At 52.8% G+C, this 13,764-nt stretch overlaps 8 non-coding genes across 8 annotated transcripts; 7 read left to right on the plus strand and 1 right to left on the minus strand.

Moving 5' to 3' along the window:
• Nucleotides 1-1,461: 1,461 nt before the first annotated feature.
• Nucleotides 1,462-1,535, plus strand: TRNAN-GUU (transfer RNA asparagine (anticodon GUU)). Its single transcript has one exon. It is a non-coding gene; the product is annotated as a tRNA-Asn (tRNA).
• Nucleotides 1,536-1,788: 253 nt separating this feature from the next.
• On the plus strand, nt 1,789-1,860 carry TRNAW-CCA (transfer RNA tryptophan (anticodon CCA)). Its single transcript has one exon. It is a non-coding gene; the product is annotated as a tRNA-Trp (tRNA).
• A 1,829-nt stretch (nt 1,861-3,689) lies between these two features.
• On the plus strand, nt 3,690-3,763 carry TRNAN-GUU (transfer RNA asparagine (anticodon GUU)). The gene has a single exon. It is a non-coding gene; the product is annotated as a tRNA-Asn (tRNA).
• Nucleotides 3,764-6,403: 2,640 nt separating this feature from the next.
• On the minus strand, nt 6,404-6,474 carry TRNAG-GCC (transfer RNA glycine (anticodon GCC)). Its single transcript has one exon. It is a non-coding gene; the product is annotated as a tRNA-Gly (tRNA).
• Nucleotides 6,475-8,481: 2,007 nt separating this feature from the next.
• TRNAW-CCA (transfer RNA tryptophan (anticodon CCA)) lies at nt 8,482-8,553 on the plus strand. Its single transcript has one exon. It is a non-coding gene; the product is annotated as a tRNA-Trp (tRNA).
• A 1,848-nt stretch (nt 8,554-10,401) lies between these two features.
• Nucleotides 10,402-10,475, plus strand: TRNAN-GUU (transfer RNA asparagine (anticodon GUU)). The gene has a single exon. It is a non-coding gene; the product is annotated as a tRNA-Asn (tRNA).
• A 253-nt stretch (nt 10,476-10,728) lies between these two features.
• On the plus strand, nt 10,729-10,800 carry TRNAW-CCA (transfer RNA tryptophan (anticodon CCA)). The gene has a single exon. It is a non-coding gene; the product is annotated as a tRNA-Trp (tRNA).
• A 2,172-nt stretch (nt 10,801-12,972) lies between these two features.
• On the plus strand, nt 12,973-13,044 carry TRNAW-CCA (transfer RNA tryptophan (anticodon CCA)). The gene has a single exon. It is a non-coding gene; the product is annotated as a tRNA-Trp (tRNA).
• The last annotated feature ends 720 nt before the right edge of the window (nt 13,045-13,764 follow it).

Here is a 13,764-nt window from a genome sequence, read left to right on the forward strand (position 1 = left end):
CACGACATCAGCCTGCTCTCTGGCTGCTCCCGGGAGAAGTGGCTGACAGAAAGCACCCTCCAGACCACCAGCAATCTTGTGTTTCACAACATGCCACTGTCACTGGACTTTCCTTCTGGGAAAGCCTAGTCACTGACCTGGCCAGATTCCCTGTCCTCCCCAAAATCCTGGGGAGAAACAGGCAGAGTTCTGCGCCCTCTTTCGCGTCCCTAACGCGCTCCCAACGCGCCCTACAGCCCTGGTCGGGCTCATACCACTGGGGCCTCTGCCGAGGAAGAGCCCCGGAAGCCTAGGGCCAGGCCTATTGCACAGGCATCTTAGACCAGGCCATTCCGGGATTGCTGTGTTTCACGTCCTGCCCTTCAACACTCCTGGGAGGGCTTTCCCTGAGAACCCTCATGTCTCTGCCCTCCCAGGAGGCTGTGGTTCTATGCAAAATAGGGGGTGCACCACGGGCCGTCCCCTTTCCTCTCTCTCGCCAATATCTTTCACCAAAGCTGAGCCCTGCAGGTAAATGTATCTATCTGGCTGAGGGGCCAGGGAGGGCCTTTGCCTGCAGTCTTACAAGCCAGAGTGCAGAGAAGGCAGCAGCTCTGGGACCGGGACTCTGCTCAAAGACATATCTAACATGCCACAGTGGAGCTGAGATGGGCAAGACACGTGTCTCACAGGCTGGCAGCACACCAAGACAGTGGCAGGAAACTATGCTAACAAGGAAAGAGAAAAGTCACGTGTCTCGTGGCCTTCCCACCATTAGACAGTAGTCTGTGCAAGAAAACATCCAACAGTGACAGGACAACCAAGCAAATGACAAACGCTGTGCTGAATAAAGTCATCTTACATGACATTTCGTACAAAGGCCCAGATCATGGGGATGATCGCGCAGAAGCAGCAAGTATCAGAGCCACCGAACCTGAGGTGAGTTACACGAGGAGAAAGGGCGACATGGGGACAGGGGCTAGGGGCTCAGGGAACAGCTAACACAATGCAACCTCGGGTGTGGGGATGCCACTCATTGCGGGTACTGCCCTGGGATTTCCTTTTAGAAAGAATCGCTGGTTAAAGTGTAGTGCACAAACAAACCAACTCCTCGATTACACTATTAGATAACATCCTTTAACTGCCCCACCCACCCTGTGTGAGTCTCACCCACTTCCCGCCTGCTCCCTCTAGTCTGAGAGTTGTATCTCCACAAAAAACACACAGTGGGGCTCAATGAGCTGCTCATGTCTGACATGGACACCTAAGCAGTGCTGGATTCACAACCTGAAAGCCTGCAAAGGAAAGTGTGCCCGGCAGAAGATAAGCTGCCTGGCAACTCAGAACCTTCTTCTAAGAGAAGTAAGACATGTCACAATGGAGTCTAAGCCTACCTGTCTTATGCCAGGACCTAAGAGCTGCAGGCAGGAGCACAAAGGTAAAAACATATATTGAGTCCCAACACGCTCACTGCGGTGGTTGGTCTCTGTGGCGCAATCGGTTAGCGCGTTCGGCTGTTAACCGAAAGGTTGGTGGTTCAAGCCCACCCAGGGACGTATGCTTTTGCCTACATCAAGTCCTGAATTAAAACACAGCTGTCTGGCTTTGCTCTTAGAGCTCTCGCTTTGCCTGCGTGACATGCTCTATCTCAACATTTCTATCTTCTCTCATCTCTTCACCTCTAGTCATTTCCACTAATAGGACTGGAAACGGGCCACCAAGCCTTCTACTTTAACCACAGGCGTACTGAGGGCCAATAAAAGGCACAGAAGCATTTCTTGATCCGGGGCTGAGAACTGCATGCACAGGGACCTCGTGGCGCAACGGTAGCGCGTCTGACTCCAGATCAGAAGGTTGCGTGTTCAAATCACGTCGGGGTCACTCTTTGACATTTTTTTCCCCACCAAGTCAATATCTCTGACTTCTAAAGCAAAGCCAAAAGAAGGGCGCTTTGCATTGGCCGGAAATCGAACCTGGGCCTCCCGCGTGGCAGGCGAGAATTCTACCACTGAACCACCAATGCTTCACTTACATAGGCTGAGCAGAGAGCCCTGCCGTAGGCAGTAGTGATGAGGCCCATGCATTCGCATGGGACACCTATGAACAAAGTTTGCATGGCAAGCCTTGGACTGCCAAACGTTCACATGCTGATGGCAGGAATCAGATGCAGGAGTCTGAAACTGTGAATGTTTCTGCTTTTGCTAAGGACAGTGGTTTGGGGCCAGTGTTGTGCTTGACAGAGCACGACATCAGCCTGCTCTCTGGCTGCTCCCAGGAGAAGTGGCTGACAGAAAGCACCCTCCAGACCACCAGCAATCTTGTGTTTCACAACATGCCACTGTCACTGGACTTTCCTTCTGGGAAAGCCTAGTCACTGACCTGGCCAGATTCCCTGTCCTCCCCAAAATCCTGGGGAGAAACGGGCAGAGTTCTGCGCCCTGCGCCCTCTTTCGCGCCCCTAACGCGCTCCCAACGCGCCCTACAGCCCTGGTCGGGCTCATACCACTGGGGCCTCTGCCGAGGAAGAGCCCCGGAAGCCTAGGGCCAGGCCTATTGCACAGGCATCTTAGACCAGGCCATTCCGGGATTGCTGTGTTTCACGTCCTGCCCTTCAACACTCCTGGGAGGGCTTTCCCTGAGAACCCTCATGTCTCTGCCCTCCCAGGAGGCTGTGGTTCTATGCAAAATAGGGGGTGCACCACGGGCCGTCCCCTTTCGTCTCTCTCGCCAATATCTTTCACCAAAGCTGAGCCCTGCAGGTAAATGTATCTATCTGGCTGAGGGGCCAGGGAGGGCCTTTGCCTGCAGTCTTACAAGCCAGAGTGCAGAGAAGGCAGCAGCTCTGGGACCGGGACTCTGCTCAAAGACATATCTAACATGCCACAGTGGAGCTGAGATGGGCAAGACACGTGTCTCACAGGCAGGCAGCACAACAAGACAGTGGCAGGAAACTATGCTAACAAGGAAAGAGAAAAGTCACGTGTCTCGTGGCCTTCCCACCATTAGACAGTAGTCTGCGCAAGAAAACATCCAACAGTGACAGGACAACCAAGCAAATGACAAACGCTGTGCTGAATAAAGTCATCTTACATGACATTTCGTACAAAGGCCCAGATCATGGGGATGATCGCGCAGAAGCAGCAAGTATCAGAGCCACCGAACCTGAGGTGAGTTACACGAGGAGAAAGGGCGACATGGGGACAGGGGCTAGGGGCTCAGGGAACAGCTACCACAATGCAACCTCGGGTGTGGGGATGCCACTCATTGCGGGTACTGCCCTGGGATTTCCTTTTAGAAAGAATCGCTGGTTAAAGTGTAGTGCACAAAAAACCCAACTCCTCGATTACACTATTAGATAACATCCTTTAACTGCCCCACCCACCCTGTGTGAGTCTCACCCACTTCCCGCCTGCTCCCTCTAGTCTGAGAGTTGTATCTCCACAAAAAACACACAGTGGGGCTCAATGAGCTGCTCATGTCTGACATGGACACCTAAGCAGTGCTGGATTCACAACCTGAAAGCCTGCAAAGGAAAGTGTGCCCGGCAGAAGATAAGCTGCCTGGCAACTCAGAACCTTCTTCTAAGAGAAGTAAGACATGTCACAATGGAGTCTAAGCCTACCTGTCTTATGCCAGGACCTTAGAGCTGCAGGCAGGAGCACAAAGGTAAAAACATATATTGAGTCCCAACACGCTCACTCCGGTGGTTGGTCTCTGTGGCGCAATCGGTTAGCGCGTTCGGCTGTTAACCGAAAGGTTGGTGGTTCAAGCCCACCCAGGGACGTATGCTTTTGCCTACATCAAGTCCTGAATTAAAACACAGCTGTCTGGCTTTGCTCTTAGAGCTCTCGCTTTGCCTGCGTGACATGCTCTATCTCAACATTTCTATCTTCTCTCATCTCTTCACCTCTAGTCATTTCCACCAATAGGACTGGAAACGGGCCACCAAGCCTTCTACTTTAACCACAGGCGTACTGAGGGCCAATAAAAGGCACAGAAGCATTTCTTGATCCGGGGCTGAGAACTGCATGCACAGGGACCTCGTGGCGCAACGGTAGCGCGTCTGACTCCAGCTCAGAAGGTTGCGTGTTCAAATCACGTCGGGGTCACTCTTTGACATTTTTTTCCCCACCAAGTCTATATCGCTGACTTCTAAAGCAAAGCCAACAGAAGGGCGCTTTGCATTGGCCGGGAATCGAACCCGGGCCTCCCGCGTGGCAGGCGAGAATTCTACCACAGAACCACCAATGCTTCACTTACATAACCTGAGCAGAGAGCCCTGCCGTAGACAGTAGTGATGAGGCCCATGCATTCGCATGGGACACCTATGAACAAAGTTTGCATGGCAAGCCTTGGACTGCCAAACGTTCACATGCTGATGGCAGGAATCAGATGCAGGAGACTGAAACTATGAATGTTTCTGCTTTTGCTAAGGACAGTGGTTTGGGGCCAGTGTTGTGCTTGACAGAGCACGACATCAGCCTGCTCTCTGGCTGCTCCCGGGAGAAGTGGCTGACAGAAAGCACCCTCCAGACCACCAGCAATCTTGTGTTTCACAACATGCCACTGTCACTGGACTTTCCTTCTGGGAAAGCCTAGTCACTGACCTGGCCAGATTCCCTGTCCTCCCCAAAATCCTGGGGAGAAACGGGCAGAGTTCTGCGCCCTGCGCCCTCTTTCGCGTCCCTAACGCGCTCCCAACGCGCCCTACAGCCCTGGTCGGGGACAGCCCTGGTCGGGCTCATACCACTGGGGCCTCTGCCGAGGAAGAGCCCCGGAAGCCTAGGGCCAGGCCTATTGCACAGGCATCTTAGACCAGGCCATTCCGGGATTGCTGTGTTTCACGTCCTGCCCTTCAACACTCCTGGGAGGGCTTTCCCTGAGAACCCTCATGTCTCTGCCCTCCCAGGAGGCTGTGGTTCTATGCAAAATAGGGGGTGCACCACGGGCCGTCCCCTTTCCTCTCTCTCGCCAATATCTTTCACCAAAGCTGAGCCCTGCAGGTAAATGTATCTATCTGGCTGAGGGGCCAGGGAGGGCCTTTGCCTGCAGTCTTACAAGCCAGAGTGCAGAGAAGGCAGCAGCTCTGGGACCGGGACTCTGCTCAAAGACATATCTAACATGCCACAGTGGAGCTGAGATGGGCAAGACACGTGTCTCACAGGCAGGCAGCACAACAAGACAGTGGCAGGAAACTATGCTAACAAGGAAAGAGAAAAGTCACGTGTCTCGTGGCCTTCCCACCATTAGACAGTAGTCTGCGCAAGAAAACATCCAACAGTGACAGGACAACCAAGCAAATGACAAACGCTGTGCTGAATAAAGTCATCTTACATGACATTTCGTACAAAGGCCCAGATCATGGGGATGATCGCGCAGAAGCAGCAAGTATCAGAGCCACCGAACCTGAGGTGAGTTACACGAGGAGAAAGGGCGACATGGGGACAGGGGCTAGGGGCTCAGGGAACAGCTACCACAATGCAACCTCGGGTGTGGGGATGCCACTCATTGCGGGTACTGCCCTGGGATTTCCTTTTAGAAAGAATCGCTGGTTAAAGTGTAGTGCACAAAAAACCCAACTCCTCGATTACACTATTAGATAACATCCTTTAACTGCCCCACCCACCCTGTGTGAGTCTCACCCACTTCCCGCCTGCTCCCTCTAGTCTGAGAGTTGTATCTCCACAAAAAACACACAGTGGGGCTCAATGAGCTGCTCATGTCTGACATGGACACCTAAGCAGTGCTGGATTCACAACCAGAAAGCCTGCAAAGGAAAGTGTGCCCGGCAGAAGATAAGCTGCCTGGCAACTCAGAACCTTCTTCTAAGAGAAGTAAGACATGTCACAATGGAGTCTAAGCCTACCTGTCTTATGCCAGGACCTTAGAGCTGCAGGCAGGAGCACAAAGGTAAAAACATATATTGAGTCCCAACACGCTCACTGCGGTGGTTGGTCTCTGTGGCGCAATCGGTTAGCGCGTTTGGCTGTTAACCGAAAGGTTGGTGGTTCAAGCCCACCCAGGGACGTATGCTTTTGCCTACATCAAGTCCTGAATTAAAACACAGCTGTCTGGCTTTGCTCTTAGAGCTCTCGCTTTGCCTGCGTGACATGCTCTATCTCAACATTTCTATCTTCTCTCATCTCTTCACCTCTAGTCATTTCCACCAATAGGACTGGAAACGGGCCACCAAGACTTCTACTTTAACCACAGGCGTACTGAGGGCCAATAAAAGGCACAGAAGCATTTCTTGATCCGGGGCTGAAAACTGCATGCACAGGGACCTCGTGGCGCAACGGTAGCGCGTCTGACTCCAGATCAGAAAGTTGCGTGTTCAAATCACGTCGGGGTCACTCTTTGACATTTTTTTCCCCACCAAGTCTATATCTCTGACTTCTAAAGCAAAGCCAAAAGAAGGGCGCTTTGCATTGGCCGGGAATCGAACCCGGGCCTCCCGCGTGGCAGGCGAGAATTCTACCACTGAACCACCAATGCTTCACTTATATAACCTGAGCAGAGAGCCCTGCCGTAGACAGTAGTGATGAGGCCCATGCATTCGCATGGGACACCTATGAACAAAGTTTGCATGGCAAGCCTTGGACTGCCAAACGTTCACATGCTGATGGCAGGAATCAGATGCAGGAGACTGAAACTATGAATGTTTCTGCTTTTGCTAAGGACAGTGGTTTGGGGCCAGTGTTGTGCTTGACAGAGCACGACATCAGCCTGCTCTCTGGCTGCTCCCGGGAGAAGTGGCTGACAGAAAGCACCCTCCAGACCACCAGCAATCTTGTGTTTCACAACATGCCACTGTCACTGGACTTTCCTTCTGGGAAAGCCTAGTCACTGACCTGGCCAGATTCCCTGTCCTCCCCAAAATCCTGGGGAGAAACGGGCAGAGTTCTGCGCCCTCTTTCGCGTCCCTAACGCGCTCCCAACGCGCCCTACAGCCCTGGTCGGGCTCATACCACTGGGGCCTCTGCCGAGGAAGAGCCCCGGAAGCCTAGGGCCAGGCCTATTGCACAGGCATCTTAGACCAGGCCATTCCGGGATTGCTGTGTTTCACGTCCTGCCCTTCAACACTCCTGGGAGGGCTTTCCCTGAGAACCCTCATGTCTCTGCCCTCCCAGGAGGCTGTGGTTCTATGCAAAATAGGGGGTGCACCACGGGCCGTCCCCTTTCCTCTCTCTCGCCAATATCTTTCACCAAAGCTGAGCCCTGCAGGTAAATGTATCTATCTGGCTGAGGGGCCAGGGAGGGCCTTTGCCTGCAGTCTTACAAGCCAGAGTGCAGAGAAGGCAGCAGCTCTGGGACCGGGACTCTGCTCAAAGACATATCTAACATGCCACAGTGGAGCTGAGATGGGCAAGACACGTGTCTCACAGGCTGGCAGCACACCAAGACAGTGGCAGGAAACTATGCTAACAAGGAAAGAGAAAAGTCACGTGTCTCGTGGCCTTCCCACCATTAGACAGTAGTCTGCGCAAGAAAACATCCAACAGTGACAGGACAACCAAGCAAATGACAAACGCTGTGCTGAATAAAGTCATCTTACATGACATTTCGTACAAAGGCCCAGATCATGGGGATGATCGCGCAGAAGCAGCAAGTATCAGAGCCACCGAACCTGAGGTGAGTTACACGAGGAGAAAGGGCGACATGGGGACAGGGGCTAGGGGCTCAGGGAACAGCTAACACAATGCAACCTCGGGTGTGGGGATGCCACTCATTGCGGGTACTGCCCTGGGATTTCCTTTTAGAAAGAATCGCTGGTTAAAGTGTAGTGCACAATAAACCCAACTCCTCGATTACACTATTAGATAACATCCTTTAACTGCCCCACCCACCCTGTGTGAGTCTCACCCACTTCCCGCCTGCTCCCTCTAGTCTGAGAGTTGTATCTCCACAAAAAACACACAGTGGGGCTCAATGAGCTGCTCATGTCTGACAGAAACACCTAAGCAGTGCTGGATTCACAACCTGAAAGCCTGCAAAGGAAAGTGTGCCCGGCAGAAGATAAGCTGCCTGGCAACTCAGAACCTTCTTCTAAGAGAAGTAAGACATGTCAAAATGGAGTCTAAGCCTACCTGTCTTATGCCAGGACCTTAGAGCTGCAGGGAGGAGCACAAAGCTAAAAACATATATTGAGTCCCAACACGCTCCCTGCAGCGGTTGGTCTCTGTGGCGCAATCGGTTAGTGCGTTCGGCTGTTAACCGAAAGGTTGGTGGTTCAAGCCCACCCAGGGACGTATGCTTTTGCCTACATCAAGTCCTGAATTAAAACACAGCTGTCTGGCTTTGCTCTTAGAGCTCTCGCTTTGCCTGCGTGACATGCTCTATCTCAACATTTCTATCTTCTCTCATCTCTTCACCTCTAGTCATTTCCACCAATAGGACTGGAAACGGGCCACCAAGCCTTCTACTTTAACCACAGGCGTACTGAGGGCCAATAAAAGGCACAGAAGCATTTCTTGATCCGGGGCTGAGAACTGCATGCACAGGGACCTCGTGGCGCAACGGTAGCGCGTCTGACTCCAGATCAGAAGGTTGCGTGTTCAAATCACGTCGGGGTCACTCGTTGACATTTTTTTCCCCACCAAGTCTATATCTCTGACTTCTAAAGCAAAGCCAAAAGAAGGGCGCTTTGCATTGGCCAGGAATCGAACCCAGGCCTCCCGCGTGGCAGGCGAGAATTCTACCACTGAACCACCAATGCTTCACTTACATAGGCTGAGCAGAGAGCCCTGCCGTAGACAGTAGTGATGAGGCCCATGCATTCGCATGGGACACCTATGAACAAAGTTTGCATGGCAAGCCTTGGACTGCCAAACGTTCACATGCTGATGGCAGGAATCAGATGCAGGAGACTGAAACTATGAATGTTTCTGCTTTTGCTAAGGACAGTGGTTTGGGGCCAGTGTTGTGCTTGACAGAGCACGACATCAGCCTGCTCTCTGGCTGCTCCCGGGAGAAGTGGCTGACAGAAAGCACCCTCCAGACCACCAGCAATCTTGTGTTTCACAACATGCCACTGTCACTGGACTTTCCTTCTGGGAAAGCCTAGTCACTGACCTGGCCAGATTCCCTGTCCTCCCCAAAATCCTGGGGAGAAACGGGCAGAGTTCTGCGCCCTGCGCCCTCTTTCGCGTCCCTAACGCGCTCCCAACGCGCCCTACAGCCCTGGTCGGGCACAGCCCTGGTCGGGCTCATACCACTGGGGCCTCTGCCGAGGAAGAGCCCCGGAAGCCTAGGGCCAGGCCTATTGCACAGGCATCTTAGACCAGGCCATTCCGGGATTGCTGTGTTTCACGTCCTGCCCTTCAACACTCCTGGGAGGGCTTTCCCTGAGAACCCTCATGTCTCTGCCCTCCCAGGAGGCTGTGGTTCTATGCAAAATAGGGGGTGCACCACGGGCCGTCCCCTTTCCTCTCTCTCGCCAATATCTTTCACCAAAGCTGAGCCCTGCAGGTAAATGTATCTATCTGGCTGAGGGGCCAGGGAGGGCCTTTGCCTGCAGTCTTACAAGCCAGAGTGCAGAGAAGGCAGCAGCTCTGGGACCGGGACTCTGCTCAAAGACATATCTAACATGCCACAGTGGAGCTGAGATGGGCAAGACACGTGTCTCACAGGCTGGCAGCACACCAAGACAGTGGCAGGAAACTATGCTAACAAGGAAAGAGAAAAGTCACGTGTCTCGTGGCCTTCCCACCATTAGACAGTAGTCTGCGCAAGAAAACATCCAACAGTGACAGGACAACCAAGCAAATGACAAACGCCGTGCTGAATAAAGTCATCTTACATGACATTTCGTACAAAGGCCCAGATCATGGGGATGATCGCGCAGCAGAAGCAGCAAGTATCAGAGCCACCGAACCTGGGGTGAGTTACACGAGGAGAAAGGGCGACATGGGGACAGGGGCTATGGGCTCAGGGAACAGCTACCACAATGCAACCTCGGGTGTGGGGATTCCACTCATTGCGGGTACTGCCCTGGGATTTCCTTTTAGAAAGAATCGCTGGTTAAAGTGTAGTGCACAAAAAACCCAACTCCTCGATTACACTATTAGATAACATCCTTTAACTGCCCCACCCACCCTGTGTGAGTCTCACCCACTTCCCGCCTGCTCCCTCTAGTCTGAGAGTTGTATCTCCACAAAAAACACACAGTGGGGCTCAATGAGCTGCTCATGTCTGACATGGACACCTAAGCAGTGCTGGATTCACAACCTGAAAGCCTGCAAAGGAAAGTGTGCCCGGCAGAAGATAAGCTGCCTGGCAACTCAGAACCTTCTTCTAAGAGAAGTAAGACATGTCACAATGGAGTCTAAGCCTACCTGTCTTATGCCAGGACCTTAGAGCTGCAGGCAGGAGCACAAAGGTAAAAACATATATTGAGTCCCAACACGCTCATTGCGGTGGTTGGTCTCTGTGGCGCAATCGGTTAGCGCGTTCGGCTGTTAACCGAAAGGTTGGTGGTTCAAGCCCACCCAGGGACGTATGCTTTTGCCTACATCAAGTCCTGAATTAAAACACAGCTGTCTGGCTTTGCTCTTAGAGCTCTCGCTTTGCCTGCGTGACATGCTCTATCTCAACATTTCTATCTTCTCTCATCTCTTCACCTCTAGTCATTTCCACCAATAGGACTGGAAACGGGACACCAAGCCTTCTACTTTAACCACAGGCGTACTGAGGGCCAATAAAAGGCACAGAAGCATTTCTTGATCCGGGGCTGAGAACTGCATGCACAGGGACCTCGTGGCGCAACGGTAGCGCGTCTGACTCCAGATCAGAAGGTTGCGTGTTCAAATCACGTCGGGGTCACTCTTTGACATTTTTTTCCCCACCAAGTCTATATCTCTCACTTCTAAAGCAAAGCCAAAAGAAGGGCGCTTTGCATTGGCCGGGAATCGAACCCGGACCTCCCGCGTGGCAGGCGAGAATTCTACCACTGAACCACCAATGCTTCACTTACATAGGCTGAGCAGAGAGCCCTGCCGTAGACAGTAGTGATGAGGCCCATGCATTCGCATGGGACACCTATGAACAAAGTTTGCATGGAAAGCCTTGGACTGCCAAACGTTCACATGCTGATGGCAGGAATCAGATGCAGGAGACTGAAACTATGAATGTTTCTGCTTTTGCTAAGGACAGTGGTTTGGGGCCAGTGTTGTGCTTGACAGAGCACGACATCAGCCTGCTCTCTGGCTGCTCCCGGGAGAAGTGGCTGACAGAAAGCACCCTCCAGACCACCAGCAATCTTGTGTTTCACAACATGCCACTGTCACTGGACTTTCCTTCTGGGAAAGCCTAGTCACTGACCTGGCCAGATTCCATGTCCTCCCCAAAATCCTGCGGAGAAACGGGCAGAGTTCTGCGCCCTGCGCCCTCTTTCGCGTCCCTAACGCGCTCCCAACGCGCCCTACAGCCCTGGTCGGGCACAGCCCTGGTCGGGCTCATACCACTGGGGCCTCTGCCGAGGAAGAGCCCCGGAAGCTTAGGGCCAGGCCTATTGCACAGGCATCTTAGACCAGGCCATTCCGGGATTGCTGTGTTTCACGTCCTGCCCTTCAACACTCCTGGGAGGGCTTTCCCTGAGAACCCTCATGTCTCTGCCCTCCCAGGAGGCTGTGGTTCTATGCAAAATAGGGGGTGCACCACGGGCCGTCCCCTTTCCTCTCTCTCGCCAATATCTTTCACCAAAGCTGAGCCCTGCAGGTAAATGTATCTATCTGGCTGAGGGGCCAGGGAGGGCCTTTGCCTGCAGTCTTACAAGCCAGAGTGCAGAGAAGGTAGCAGCTCTGGGACCGGGACTCTGCTCAAAGACATATCTAACATGCCACAGTGGAGCTGAGATGGGCAAGACACGTGTCTCACAGGATGGCAGCACACCAAGACAGTGGCAGGAAACTATGCTAACAAGGAAAGAGAAAAGTCACGTGTCTCGTGGCCTTCCCACCATTAGACAGTAGTCTGCGCAAGAAAATATCCAACAGTGACAGGACAACCAAGCAAATGACAAACGCTGTGCTGAATAAAGTCATCTTACATGACATTTCGTACAAAGGCCCAGATCATGGGGATGATCGCGCAGAAGCAGCAAGTATCAGAGCCACCGAACCTGAGGTGAGTTACACGAGGAGAAAGGGCGACATGGGGACAGGGGCTAGGGGCTCAGGGAACAGCTAACACAATGCAACCTCGGGTGTGGGGATGCCACTCATTGCGGGTACTGCCCTGGGATTTCCTTTTAGAAAGAATCGCTGGTTAAAGTGTAGTGCACAAAAAACCCAACTCCTCGATTACACTATTAGATAACATCCTTTAACTGCCCCACCCACCCTGTGTGAGTCTCACCCACTTCCCGCCTGCTCCCTCTAGTCTGAGAGTTGTATCTCCACAAAAAACACACAGTGGGGCTCAATGAGCTGCTCATGTCTGACATGGACACCTAAGCAGTGCTGGATTCACAACCTGAAAGCCTGCAAAGGAAAGTGTGCCCGGCAGAAGATAAGCTGCCTGGCAACTCAGAACCTTCTTCTAAGAGAAGTAAGACATGTCACAATGGAGTCTAAGCCTACCTGTCTTATGCCAGGACCTTAGAGCTGCAGGGAGGAGCACAAAGCTAAAAACATATATTGAGTCCCAACACGCTCCCTGCAGTGGTTGGTCTCTGTGGCGCAATCGGTTAGCGCGTTTGGCTGTTAACCGAAAGGTTGGTGGTTCAAGCCCACCCAGGGACGTATGCTTTTGCCTACATCAAGTCCTGAATTAAAACACAGCTGTCTGGCTTTGCTCTTAGAGCTCTCGCTTTGCCTGCGTGACATGCTCTATCTCAACATTTCTATCTTCTCTCATCTCTTCACCTCTAGTCATTTCCACCAATAGGACTGGAAACGGGCCACCAAGCCTTCTACTTTAACCACAGGCGTACTGAGGGCCAATAAAAGGCACAGAAGCATTTCTTGATCCGGGGCTGAGAACTGCATGCACAGGGACCTCGTGGCGCAACGGTAGCGCGTCTGACTCCAGATCAGAAGGTTGCGTGTTCAAATCACGTCGGGGTCACTCGTTGACATTTTTTTCCCCACCAAGTCTATATCTCTGACTTCTAAAGCAAAGCCAAAAGAAGGGCGCTTTGCATTGGCCGGGAATCGAACCCAGGCCTCCCGCGTGGCAGGCGAGAATTCTACCACTGAACCACCAATGCTTCACTTACATAGGCTGAGCAGAGAGCCCTGCCGTAGACAGTAGTGATGAGGCCCATGCATTCGCATGGGACACCTATGAACAAAGTTTGCATGGCAAGCCTTGGACTGCCAAACGTTCACATGCTGATGGCAGGAATCAGATGCAGGAGACTGAAACTATGAATGTTTCTGCTTTTGCTAAGGACAGTGGTTTGGGGCCAGTGTTGTGCTTGACAGAGCACGACATCAGCCTGCTCTCTGGCTGCTCCCGGGAGAAGTGGCTGACAGAAAGCACCCTCCAGACCACCAGCAATCTTGTGTTTCACAACATGCCACTGTCACTGGACTTTCCTTCTGGGAAAGCCTAGTCACTGACCTGGCAAGATTCCCTGTCCTCCCCAAAATCCTGGGGAGAAACGGGCAGAGTTCTGCGCCCTGCGCCCTCTTTCGCGTCCCTAACGCGCTCCCAACGCGCCCTACAGCCCTGGTCGGGCACAGCCCTGGTCGGGCTCATACCACTGGGGCCTCTGCCGAGGAAGAGCCCCGGAAGCCTAGGGCCAGGCCTATTGCACAGGCATCTTAGACCAGGCCATTCCGG

Source organism: Pleurodeles waltl, chromosome 4_1, assembly GCF_031143425.1.
Source record: "Pleurodeles waltl isolate 20211129_DDA chromosome 4_1, aPleWal1.hap1.20221129, whole genome shotgun sequence".
Taxonomy (NCBI): Eukaryota; Metazoa; Chordata; class Amphibia; order Caudata; family Salamandridae; genus Pleurodeles; species Pleurodeles waltl.